The sequence below is a fragment of the Arachis stenosperma genome, chromosome 5 (assembly GCF_014773155.1).
Source record: "Arachis stenosperma cultivar V10309 chromosome 5, arast.V10309.gnm1.PFL2, whole genome shotgun sequence".
NCBI classification, from domain to species: Eukaryota; Viridiplantae; Streptophyta; class Magnoliopsida; order Fabales; family Fabaceae; genus Arachis; species Arachis stenosperma.
This window is the reverse complement of record NC_080381.1, coordinates 83774103-83788650: the sequence shown is the minus strand read 5'-3', so window position 1 is coordinate 83788650 and position 14548 is coordinate 83774103.

Here is a 14548-nt window from a genome sequence, read left to right as displayed (position 1 = left end):
AATTACCTTGATTGAATTGAAAGAGAGTAGAAGAAACAAAAGTAGATCTGCAATAAAACACAAGAACAACATAAAGGAAATTACAACAAAAGAATGGAAGAAGAATGAATGTAACAACAAGGAATTGAGAAGATAGAAGTAGAAGAAGATGAATCAAAATCTAGATCTAAGAACTAAACCTAATCCTAATCCTAATCCTAGAGAGAAGTGAGAGCTTCTCTCTCTAGAAACTACTTCTAAACTAATCCTAATGAGTGGGAATGAACTCCTCTCCCCTTTGTCTTCAATCCTTGGCTTTAAATAGCATCTTTGGCGCCAAAGTTGGTTGAGATTGGGCCCCACAGCTTTCAGAAGTCGCTGGGCACGTGTTCATTAAAAAATCATATTTCAGCATCGACGCGTACGCGCATAGCACGCGCACGCGTCCATGGCCCATTTCGCAAGGTGCGCGTAAGCATACAGTGCGCTGGCGCGTCCATGGGCGAATCTAAATCTTTGGCTTTTTCCATGATTTCTCCACTTTGCATGCTTTCCTCTTCACTCCTTTGATCCATTCCTAGCTCCTTTCAACCTGAAATCACTAGCAAACACATCAAGGCATCTAGTGGAATCAAAGGTGAATAAAAACCATCAAATTAAAGGTCTAAAAGCATGTTTTCACATCTAAGCACAAATAAGGAGACAATCACAAAACTATGCTAATTCATTGAATAAATGTGGGTAAAAGGTATTAAAATCTCCTAAAATCAATATAAGATAAACCCTAAAAATGGGGTTTATCAACCTCCCCACAGTTAAACCAAGCATGTCCTCATGCTTAAACTAAGAATGAAGTAAAGGGTATGGCATTTATTCAATGGGAACTAACTAAATGCAATCTACCTATATGCAACTATCTAAATGAATGCAATTGCTTGGTCAAACTAAATCAATTCCCAAGAAGCATATATGCACAAGGGCTAAGGACTAGCAAGTCTAATCCACAATTGAATTGAGTTATTAAATATTTTTACAAACTTGCATGAAAATTATGATCATAGGTGAAAACATGTAATTGAGCATCAAACCCTCACCGGTAGTGTTTGCACTCTATTCGCTCAAGTGTTTAGGGTCGATTCTCTCAATTCTCTCCTAATCATGCTTTCTAAGATTTGTTTTTCTTCTAACAATCGACATATATTTCATGCATGCATACATATATCATGAGGTCTTTTCATAGGTTGTAATGGGGCTAGGGTCAAGGTAGGATCATTTATGGTCAAGTGAGCTTGAAGTTTGAATCTTTGATAAGCTTAGACTTCCCACCGAACCTATGACATCCTATACAATTAAGTTCTAACCTAACTATCCATTCCTCACTTTTTCACATACTCATGCATTCTCTTTTCATTTCACAACACTTATGCATTGATTTTATTGGACTACACTTTGCTTTGGGGCATTTTATCCCTTTTTTTATTTCTTTCTTTTTCTTCTTTTTCTTTCTTTTTCTCTATTTTTTTCTATATTATATATATATATATATTTTTTCTTTTATTTTTTTCTTTTCTCATTTTTTTTAAATTATATACAAAAACATCAATGCATAAGGTCTATACATTTTATCAATACATGAGCATGTACCCAATTCTCAATATTTTCAACAAAATACAAAATACACCCCTTTTTCCCAACCAATGTCCCAAATTTTCCCACTCTTGAATGATGCTCGCACACACTAGCCTAAGCTAATCAAAGATCCAAATAAGGATATTTATTATTTTTTCGCTTTAAGGCTTGTAATGTGCTAAATTAAAGAACAAGTGGGTTAATCGTAGGCTCAAATTTGGCTAACAATGGAAGATAAAAGGTAAGGCTTTTTTTTGGGTAAATAAGCTAAATGAAATGATGGCCTCAATCATATAAATGCATGAATACACAAAATAATGGACATAAAGAATCAAACAAATCAAAGATTACAATCATAGAAAGAGAATAATACACAAGAAGGAAAAATAAGTGGTTATAAGATGTAACCACACTATTAGGCTCAAAACTCACTTGCTTGTGTTCTTAGCTCAAAACATGATCCACAAGATATATAATTCAAGCAAGTTTAATGAAAAGTTTTCACTCAAATCAATTGGTGCCCTATAGATAGAAATCCTTGAAAAAATTCATTATTTTGACTAAGCTTATTGTGTATACATATGCAAAAATTAAGAAAATGCAAGTAAAAATCCTAAAATCCTAGAATGAAATGCAAAAGTGTTGGAATTAGAAACTTGTCACCCAAAATCGTCGACCAGTTGGACGACCTCCCCACACTTAAAAGTTTGCACCGTCCTCGGTGCACTCAAAGATGAGCAAGGGGGTACGGCGACTCTCCGGATTGCTGCGTGTTCTTAGTCTTGCTTCCATGTTTGCTTGTGGTGCATTCATCATAAAAAAAACAAAAATATAACACCATAAGATGAGAAGATATAAAAGCAAGGAAGCATACATTGTTGGAATGAGGTAAATCACTGGAAATGAGTGAGTGAATTAGTGTGACATTAATGACAAATAAGTGTGTGAATTCTAAATTAGGCGCCTTTTAGAACACACATTAGCATAAAAGCTATGTCACAAAAGAAGCATGCACTTTACTCATTCTAGTATGCTTGAGATGCTTTAAGTGAACTTGTAAGGTAAAACAAGCATTAAAGAAGCATGAAAGCATTCAAGCTAAAGTATATGGATGCATATGATCATGAATTTGAACGCCCAGAGTTATCTTGTGCAGAGACCTGGTTATCCTCTGTCAGTTGTTCTTCAATAAGCTTGCGAGCCTCTTCAATGGTCTTTCTCATATGTATAGAACCTCTAGTAGAGTCATCCAAAGACATTCTAGCCATGTCTGAAAGTCCATGATAGAAGATGTCTAACTGTACCCATTCTGAAAACATTTCAATGGGACATTTTCTTAGCATCCTTCTATACCTCTCCCAGGCATCATAAAGAGATTCATTATCTCCTTATTTGAAGCCTTGGAAGTCTAGTCTCAACTGGGTCATCTTTCTAGGAGGAAAGTATTGATTTAAAAACTTGTCTACTAATTCTAAGTTTTCAAGCTTGCTTTAGGCTGGTTATCCAACCACCTCTTTGCTTGGTCCTTTACAGCAAAAGGAAAGAGAAATAGTCTGTAGATATCTTGGTCTACTCTCTCATTGTGTATTTTGTTAGCAATCTTTAAGAAATCTGCCAGGAACTCAGTAGGTTCTTCCTGTGAAAGTCTTGAATGCTGGCAGTTTTGCTGCACTATAGTAATAAGTTGAGGATTTAGTTCAAAGCTACTTGCACTGATATGAGGTATGCTAATACTTCTTCTATAGAAGTCAGTAGTGGGATTTGTATAAGATCCCAGAATTCTTCTGAACTCCTCATTCCCATTTGGGTTCATGATGAAGAAAGGTAGTAGAAGAGAAAGAAGAAGGTGGATAGAAGAAGTAGAAGAAGATAAACAAGAATTAAAATATTTTTTTATTTTATTTTATTTATTTATTTATTTTGAAAAAATGTTAATTAATTAAAAGAAATTGAAAATTTAATTATAAATTTCGAAAAAGAGGAGAGAGAAAAAGAAGGGAATTTTCAAAAATTAGGAGAGAGAAGAATTAGTTAGGAAGTTTTGCAAAAGAAGAGAGAGAGAAGATAAGTAACTAATTAGAAAATATTTGAAAACAAGATAAGATATAAGATTTGAAAAGATTTGAATTTAAAATTTGAAATTAGAAAAGATAAGATAAGTTAGGTAAGATAAGATAAGGAAGTTAAGAGAAGATAAGTTTTTAAATTAAAAATTTGAAATTTAAATTTTAAATTTGAAAATTAAATTTTGAATTTTACATTTTGAAATTTTAAATTTTAAATTTGAATTTTGAAATTTGAATTTTAGAATTGTGAAAAAGTCAACAAGAAAAGATAAATATTTGAAAAAGATTTAAATTTTGAAAAGGTTTGATTTTTAAAATTTGAATTTGAAATAAGATAAGATAAGATTTTTGAAAAAGATAAGATTTTTTGAAAAGATTTGATTTTAAAAAGATTTGAATTTTGAAATTTATAACTAAGATAAGATATGATAAAAATTTTAAAACTAAAATCTGAATTTTTAGTTAGAATTTTCAAAAAATTAATAAAAATAAAAATAGAAAAGATATTTTTTATTTTGAATTTAATGAGGAAAGAGAAAAAACACACAAAAGTCAACAAACTTAAAATTTTTACATCTAAATGGTCCTAGTGTGCGAAAATTTAAAGAAAAACACCAAGGGACACTGATGAGCGGATAATTTATACGCTTTTTGGCATTGTTTTTATATAGTTTTTAGTAAGTTTGAGCTACTTTTAGGGATGTTTTCATTAGTTTTTATGTTAAATTCACATTTCTGGACTTTACTATGAGTTTGTGTGTTTTTCTGTGATTTCAGGTAAATTCTGACTGAAATTGAGGGATTTGAGCAAAACTCTGAAAAAGGCTGACAAAAGGACTGCTGATGCTGTTGGATTCTGACCTCCCTGCACTCGAAATGGATTTTCTGGAGCTACAGAACTCTAAATGGCGCGCTCTCAACGGCGTTGGAAAGTAGACATCCAGGGCTTTCCAGCAATATATAATAGTCCATACTTTATTCGAAGAATGACGACGCAAACTGGCGTTGAACGCCAAGTACACGCTCCTTTCTGGAGTTAAACGCCAGAAAAACGTCATAATCCGGAGTTGAACGCCCAAAGCACACCACAACTCGAAATTCAACTCCAAGAGAAGCCTCAGCTCGTGGATAGATCAAGCTCAGCCCAAGCATACACCAAGTGGGCCCCAGAAGTGGATTTATGCATCAATTACTTACTCATGTAAACCCTAGGAGCTAGTTTATTATAAATAGGATGATTTACTAATGTATCAATCATCTTTGGTCTCAGTTCTGTTTTATTCTTCATCTTAGGAGATCATTGATCACGTTTAAGGGGGCTGGCCATTCGGCCATGCCTGACCTTCTTTCACTTATGTATTTTCAACGGTGGAGTTTCTGCACACCATAGATCAAGGGTGTGGAGCTCTGCTGTACCTCAGAGATTAATGAAGTTCTATTTTCTTTTATTCAATACTCCACTTTATCCATATTCCAAGATATTCATTCGTACTCAAGAACATGATGAGTGATGATGAGTTAGATAACCCTCACCATCATTCTCACTCATGAACGCGCGTGATTGACAACCACTTACGTTCTACATGCAACACAAGCTTGAATGTGTATCTCTTAGATTCCCCAACAGAATCTTCGTGGTATAAGTTAGATAGATGGCGGCATTCATCTGGATCCGGAAAGTCCAACCTTGTCTGTGGTGTTCCGAGTAGGATCCTGGGAATCCGGAAAGTCTCACCTTGTCTGTGGTATTCCGAGTAGGATTCCGTTCATGAATGACTGTGACGTGCTTCAAACTTTAACCTGCTGGGCGTTAGTGACAAACGCAAAAGAGGGATTCTATTCCAGTAGGAGCGGGAACCAACCGGTGATTGGCCGTACTGTGACAGAGTGCGTGCATTAGCTTTCACTGCGAGGATGGGATGTAGCTATCAACCATGGGTGATGCCTCCAGACTGGTTAGCTGTGCGAGTGACAGCCGTGCAGGTTATTTCCCCGAGAGGAATGAAAGTAGCCACAGCTGATAGTGAACCCCTATACAAAGCTTGCCATGGAGAGGAGTAAGAAGGATTGGGTAGAAGGAATAGGAGAGCAGGCGTCCTAGAGCTCTACAGCACCTCCATTCCGCTTATCTGAAATTCCTACCAATGAATCTGCATAAGTCTTCTATCCCTTTTTATTAACTCCTTTTTATTCATTATCCATAAACCTTTAATCCTCCTGACTGAGATTTGCAAGGTGACCATAGCTTGCTTCATACCAACAATCTCTGTGGATTCGACCCTTACTCACGTAAGGTATTACTTGGACGACCCAGTACACTTGCTGGTTAGTTGAACGGAGTTGTGATTTCACTCGTGCCAATTTCAATTTCTATATAAGTACTACTCAAAGAATACATTGATCACAATTTCGTCCACCAAGTTTTTGGCGCCGTTGCCGGGGATTGTTCGAGTATGGACAACTGACGGTTCATCTTGTTGCTCAGATTAGGTACTTTTCTTTTCAAAAATCTTTTTCAAAAATTTTTCTTTTATTCTTCATTTTTCTTCACATTATTTTCGAAAAAATTAATAAAAATACAAAAAAAAATTAGAAAATCATAAAAATCAAAAAAATTTTGTGCTTCTTGTTTGAGTCTTGAGTCAATTTTTAAGTTTGGTGTCAATTGCATGCTTTTAAAATTTTTCTTGCATTTTTCGAAAATCTCATACATTCATAGTGTTCTTCATGATCTTCAAGTTGTTCTTGATAAGTCCTCTTGTTTGATCTTGATGATTTCTTGTTTTGTGTCTTTTCTTGTTTTTCTTGTGCATTTTTGCATTCATATTTTCCATACATTAAAGATTTCTAAGTTTGGTGTCTTGCATGTTTTCTTTGCATCAAAAATTTTTCAAAATTATGTTTTTGATGTTCATCATGATCTTCAAAGTGTTCTTGGTGTTCATCTTGACATTCATAGCAATCTTGCATGCATTCATGGTTTTGATTTAAAAATTTCATGCATTGAGTATTTTTGTTGTTTTTCTCTTTCATAATAAAAAATTCAAAAATCAAAAAAATATCTTTTCCTTATTTCCCTCCAATTTTCGAAATTTTGGGTTGACTTGGTCAAAAAATTTTTAAAATTAGTTGTTTCTTACAAGTCAAGTCAAAATTTCAATTTTAAAAATCTTATCTTTTCAAAATCTTTTTCAAAAATCATATCTTTTTCCTTTTTTTTATTATTTTCGAAAATTTCAAAAATCTTTTTCAAAATATTTTCAAAATCTTTTTCTTATCTTTATTTGATATTTTCGAAAATAAACTAACAAGTAATGTGATTGGTTCAAAAATTTGAAGTTTGTTACTTTCTTGTTAAGAAAGGGTCAATCTTTAAGTTCTAGAATCTTATCTTGTAGTTTCTTGTTAGTTAAGAATTAAATCTTTTTCAAAAATATCTTTTTCTTAAAACTTTTATCTTATCTCTTTATCTTATTCTTTTAAAATTTTATCTTTTTCAAAATTTGATTTTAAAATATCTTATCTAACTTACTATCTTCTTATCTTTTTCAATTTTGATTTCAAATCTTTTTCAATCAACTAACTAACTTGTTGTTTGTTTCTTATCTTTTTCAAAACTACCTAACTACTTTTTCCTCCTCTATTTTCGAAAATATTTCTTCCCTTTTTCAAAAATTCTTTTTAATTAATTAATTGTTTTAAATTTTAATTTTAATTTTATTTTATCTCTAATTTTCGAAAATCACTAACTCCTTTTCAAAAATTGTTTTCGAATTCTCTCTTCTCTTTTCTTCCTCTATTTAATTATTTAATTACTAACACTTCTCTTCACCCCTCTTCATCAAAAATCCGAATCTATTCCTCTTCTTCTACCCCTTTCTTTTTCTACTAACATAAAGGAATCTCTATACTGTGACATAGAGGATTCCTTCTTTCTTTTTTTGTGTTCCCTTTTCTTTCATATGAGCAGGAACAGGGACAAAGGCACTCTTGTTGAAGTTGATCCAGAACCTGAAAGGACTCTGAAGAGAAAATTAAAAGAAGCTAAATTACAACAATCCAGAAGCAACCTTTTAGAAAATTTCGAACAAGAGGAAGAGATGGCCGAAAACAATAATGATAATGCAAGGAGAATGCTTGGTGACTTCACAAAGCCAACATCCAAGTTTGATGGAAGAAGCATCTCCATTCCTGCCATTGGAGCCAATAACTTTGAGCTTAAGCCTCAACTAGTTGCATTAATGCAACAAAACTGCAAGTTTTATGGACTTCCATCTGAAGATCCTTACCAGTTTTTAACTGAGTTCTTGCAGATCTGTGACACTGTAAAGACAAATGGAGTTAATCCAGAAGTCTACAGACTCTTGCTTTTCCCTTTTGCTGTAAGAGACAGAGCTAGAGTATGGTTGGATTCTCAACCCAAGGATAGCCTGGACTCATGGGATAAGCTTGTCACTGCATTCTTAGATAAGTTCTTTCCTCCTCAAAAGCTGAGCAAGCTGAGAGTGGATGTTCAAACCTTCAAACAAAAAGATGGTGAATCCCTCTATGAAGCTTGGGAAAGATACAAGCAGCTGACCAAGAGATGTCCATCTGACATGTTCTCAGAATGGACCATATTAGATATATTCTATTATGGTCTCTCTGAATTTTCGAAAATGTCATTGGATCATTCTGCAGGTGGATCTATTCACCTGAAGAAAACGCCTGAAGAGGCTCAAGAACTCATTGACATGGTTGCAAACAACCAGTTTATGTACACCTCTGAGAGGAATTCCGTGAACAATGGGGTACCTCAGAAGAAAGGAGTTCTTGAAATTGATGCTCTGAATGCCATACTGGCTCAGAACAAAGTGTTGACTCAACAGGTCAACATGATCTCTCAAAATCTGAATGGATTGCAACATGCATCCAACAGTAATAGAGAGGCAGCTTCTGAAGAAGCTTATGATCCTGAGAACCCTGCCATGGCAGAGGTTAATTACTTAGGTGAACCTTATGGAAACACCTATAACTCATCATGGAGAAATCATCCAAATTTCTCCTGGAAGGATCAACAAAAACCTCAACAAGGTTTTAACAATGGTGGACGTGCAAGGCTGAATAATAGTAAGCCATATCCATCATCTTCTCAGCAACAGACAGAGAACTCTGGACAAAACAATTCTAATTTAGTCAACATAGTCTCTGATCTGTCAAAGGCCACTTTCAGTTTCATGAATGAAACAAGATCCTCCATCAGAAATCTGGAGGCACAAGTGGGCCAGCTGAGCAAGAAAGTTATTAAAACTCCTCCCAGTATTCTCCCAAGTAATACAGAAGAAAATCCAAAAGGAGAGTGCAAGGCCATTGATTTAATCAAAGAGGCCGAATGCACTAGGGAGGAGGAGGACGAAAATCCTAATGAGGAAGACCTCCTGGGACGTCCCTTAAGCAAGAAGGAGTTTCCTATTAAGGATCCAAAGGAATCTGAGGCTCATCTAGAGACCATAGAGATTCCATTAAACCTCCTTCTGCCATTCATGAGCTCTGAAGACTATTCATCCTCAGAAGAGGATGAAGATGTGATTGGAGAGCAAGCTGCTCTATATTTAGGAGCTATCATGAAGCTAAATGCCAAACTATTTGGTAATGAGACTTGGGAAAGTAAACCTCCCTTACTCATTAGTGAACTAGACACTTGGATTCAGAAAACTCTACCTCAAAAGAAACAAGATCCTGGCAAGTTCTTAATACCTTGCACCATTAGCACCATGAGCTTTGAAAAAGCTCTATGTGATCTGGGGTCAGGAATAAATCTTATGCCACTCTCTGTGATGGAGAAGCTGGGAATCATTGAGGTACAACCTGCCTTGTTCTCATTACAACTGGCAGACAAGTCAGTAAGACAAGCTTATGGATTAGTAGAGGATGTGCTAGTAAAGGTTGAAGGCCTTTACATCCCTACTGATTTCATAATCCTAGATACTAGGAAGGAAGATGATGAATGCATCATCCTAGGAAGACCTTTCCTAGCTACAGCAGGAGCTGTGATAGATGTCAACAGAGGTGAGTTAGTCCTTCAATTGAATGGGGACTACCTTGTGTTTCAAGCACATGGCCATCCCTCTATGACAAAAGAGAGTAAGCATGAAGAGCTTCTCTCAGTTCAGAGTCAAGAAGAGCCTCCACAGTTAAACTCTAAGTTTGGTGTTGTGAGGCCACAACCAAACTCTAAGTTTGGTGTTCAAACCCCATATCCAAACTCTAAGTTTGGTGTTGGGAACACTACACACTAAATTGACCTGATCACTATGTGGCTCCATGAGAGCCACTGTCAAGCTATTGACATTAAAGAAGCGCTTGTTGGGAGGCAACCCAATTTTATTCATCTAATTTTATTTTATTTTGTTTCTTTGTTATTTTTGTGTTTTATTAGGTACATGATCATAAGGAGTCACGAAAAAATCAAAAAAATTAAAAACAGAGTCAAAAACAGAAGAAAAAAAAAAATTTTTCACCCTGGGGACGCACGGGCTGGCGTTCAACGCCCAGAAGGTGCATCTGGCCGGCGTTCAACGCCAGAACAGAGCACCATTCTGGCGTTGAACGCCCAAAACAAGCAACAACCTGGCGTTTAACGCCAGGATGCGCACACAGAGGACAATCTGGCGCTGAACGCCAGAAACAAGCATGAAACTGGCGTTCAACGCCAGAAACATGCATAACATGGGCGTTTAACGCCCAGAACGTGCATCAAGGGGCGTTTGAACGCCAGAATGATGCATCAAGGCATGTTACATGCCTATATGGTGAAGGAATGGTATTTGTTTTCACCTCAGGATCTGTGGACCCCACAGGATCCTCACCTTAGGATCTGTGGACCCCACAGGATCCCCACCTACCACTTTCTTTTAATCCTAATCACACTCTTCTAATCCAAATCTCATTCTCAATGTCACACTTCCCAAAAACCTTCACCTATCACCTCAATTCCTCTTCCCAATTACCCCATTCACCATTCACATCAACCCCTCTTCCCCATACACCCCACCTACCCCCACTACTTTCAAATTCAATTTCCCACCCTTTCCCACCCAACATGGCCGAACCTATACCCTCCCCCCTCCCTATAAATACCCTTCTTTTCTTTTACATTTTCACACAACACAAACCCACATTCTCCCACATAACCGAACCCTCTCTTCTCCCTCTCTCCATATTTTCTTCTTCTTCTTCTACTCTTCTTTTCTTTTTGCTTGGGGACAAGCAAATTTTAAGTTTGGTGTGGTAAAAAGCCTAAGCTTTTTATTTTTCATTCACCATCAATGGCACCCAAGGCCGGAGTTTCCTCAAGAAAAGGAAAAGGGAAGGCAAAAGCTTCCACTTCCGAGTCATGGGAGAAGGAGAGATTCATCTCCAAGAGCCACCAAGACCACTTCTATGATGTTGTGGCAAAGAAGAAAGTGATCCATGAGGTCCCTTTCAAACTCAAGAAGAATGAGTATCCGGAAATCCGACTTGAAATTCAAAAAAGAGGTTGGGAAGTCTTAGCCAACCCCATGCAACAAGTCGGAATTCTCATGGTTCAAGAGTTCTATGCCAATGCATGGATCACTAGAAACCATGACCAAAGTATGAACCCAAGCCCAAAGAATTATCTCACAATGGTTAGGGGGAAATACTTGGATTTTAGTCCGGAGAATGTGAGGTTGGCGTTTCATTTGCCTATGATGCAAGGTGATGAACACCCCTACACTAGAAGGGTCAACTTTGATCAAAGGTTGAACCAAGTCCTTAGGGACATTTGTGTGGAAGGCGCCCAATGGAGAGTTGACTCCAAAGGCAAGCCAGTCCAACTAAGAAGACTGGACCTCAAGTCTGTAGCTAGAGGATGGTTGGAGTTCATTCAAAGATCCATCATCCCCACAAGCAACCGATCTGAAGTTACTATGGATCGGGCCATCATGGTTCATAGCATCATGATTGGTGAAGAAGTAGAGATTCATGAAGTCATAGCCAATGAACTCTACAAAATAGCTGACAAACCTTCATACATGGCACGGCTAGCATTCCCCCACCTTATATGCCATCTATGTTATTCAGCTGGAGTTATCATAGATGGAGATGTCTCCATTGAAGAAGACAAGCCCATCACCAAGAAAAGGATGGAGCAAACAAGGGAAGTTCCTCACGGCCCTCAAGAAGAACATGAGGAAGTGCATCATCAACAAATGCCTCATGGAATGCACTTTCCTCCCAACAACTATTGGGAGCAACTTAGCACCTCCTTGGAAGATTTGAGCCATAATGTGGAACAACTAAGGGTGGAACACCATGAGCACGCCCTCACTCTTCAAGAAATAAGAGAAGATCAAAGAGCAATGAGGGAGGAGCAACAAAGGCAAGGAAGGGACATAGAAGAGTTGAAGAACATCATTGGTCCTTCAAGAAGAAGACGCCACTAGAGGTGGATTCATTCCTTGTTCTTTATTTCTTTCTATTTTCGGTTTTTAATTATTATGTTTATCTATGTTTTGTGTCTTTATTTCATGATCATTAGTATGTAACCATGCCTTAAAGCTATAAATAAATTCCATTAGTCCTTCACCTCTCTTAAAAGAAAAATGTTTTAATTCAAAAGAACAAGAAGTACATAATTTTCGAAATTATTATTGAATTTAGTTTAATTATTTTGATGTGGTGACAATGCTTTTGTTTTCTGAATGAATGAATGAACAGTGCATATGTCTTTGGATCTTGTTGTTTATGAGTGTTAAAATTGTTGGTTCTTGAAAGAATGATGAACAAAGAGAGATGTTATTGATGATCTGAAAAATTCATGAAATTGATTCTTGAAGCAAGAAAAAGCAGTGAAAAAAAAAAATGGGATCTAAAAAGAGTATATAGAAAAAGAAAAAGCAGTAGAAAAAGCCAATAGCCCTTAAAACCAAAAGGCAAGGGTAAAAAGGATCCAAGGCTTTGAGCATCAATGGATAGGAGGGCCCAAGGAAATTAAATCCAGGCCTAAGCGGCTAAACCAAGCTGTCCCTAACCATGTGCTTGTGTCATGAAGGTCCAAGTGAAAAGCTTGAGACTGAGTGGTTAAAGTCGTGATCCAAGGCAAAAGAGTGTGCTTAAGAGCTCTGGACACCACTAACTGGGGACTCTAGCAAAGCTGAGTCACAATCTGAAAAGGTTCACCCAGTTATGTGTCTGTGGCATTTGTGTATCCGGTGGTAATACTGGAAGACAAAGTGCTTAGGGCCACGGCCAAGACTCAAAAGTAGCTGTGTTCAAGAATCAACATGCTTAACTAGGAAAGTCAATAACACTATCTGAAATTCTAAGTTCCTAAAGATGCCAATCACTCTGAACTTCAAAGGAAAAAGTGAGATGCCAAAACTGTTCAGAAGCAAAAAGCTACAAGTCCCGCTCATGTAATTAAATTAATATTCATTGATATTTTGGACTTTATAGTATATTCTCTTCTTTTTATCCTATTTGATTTTCAGTTGCTTGGGGACAAGCAACAATTTAAGTTTGGTGTTGTGATGAGCGGATAATTTATACGCTTTTTGGCATTGTTTTTATATAGTTTTTAGTAAGTTTGAGCTACTTTTAGGGATGTTTTCATTAGTTTTTATGTTAAATTCACATTTCTGGACTTTACTATGAGTTTGTGTGTTTTTCTGTGATTTCAGGTAAATTCTGACTGAAATTGAGGGATTTGAGCAAAACTCTGAAAAAGGCTGACAAAAGGACTGCTGATGCTGTTGGATTCTGACCTCCCTGCACTCGAAATGGATTTTCTGGAGCTACAGAACTCTAAATGGCGCGCTCTCAACGGCGTTGGAAAGTAGACATCCAGGGCTTTCCAGCAATATATAATAGTCCATACTTTATTCGAAGAATGACGACGCAAACTGGCGTTGAACGCCAAGTACACGCTCCTTTCTGGAGTTAAACGCCAGAAAAACGTCATAATCCGGAGTTGAACGCCCAAAGCACACCACAACTCGAAATTCAACTCCAAGAGAAGCCTCAGCTCGTGGATAGATCAAGCTCAGCCCAAGCATACACCAAGTGGGCCCCAGAAGTGGATTTATGCATCAATTACTTACTCATGTAAACCCTAGGAGCTAGTTTATTATAAATAGGATGATTTACTAATGTATCAATCATCTTTGGTCTCAGTTCTGTTTTATTCTTCATCTTAGGAGATCATTGATCACGTTTAAGGGGGCTGGCCATTCGGCCATGCCTGACCTTCTTTCACTTATGTATTTTCAACGGTGGAGTTTCTGCACACCATAGATCAAGGGTGTGGAGCTCTGCTGTACCTCAGAGATTAATGAAGTTCTATTTTCTTTTATTCAATACTCCACTTTATCCATATTCCAAGATATTCATTCGTACTCAAGAACATGATGAGTGATGATGAGTTAGATAACCCTCACCATCATTCTCACTCATGAACGCGCGTGATTGACAACCACTTACGTTCTACATGCAACACAAGCTTGAATGTGTATCTCTTAGATTCCCCAACAGAATCTTCGTGGTATAAGTTAGATAGATGGCGGCATTCATCTGGATCCGGAAAGTCCAACCTTGTCTGTGGTGTTCCGAGTAGGATCCTGGGAATCCGGAAAGTCTCACCTTGTCTGTGGTATTCCGAGTAGGATTCCGTTCATGAATGACTGTGACGTGCTTCAAACTTTAACCTGCTGGGCGTTAGTGACAAACGCAAAAGAGGGATTCTATTCCAGTAGGAGCGGGAACCAACCGGTGATTGGCCGTACTGTGACAGAGTGCGTGCATTAGCTTTCACTGCGAGGATGGGATGTAGCTATCAACCATGGGTGATGCCTCCAGACTGGTTAGCTGTGCGA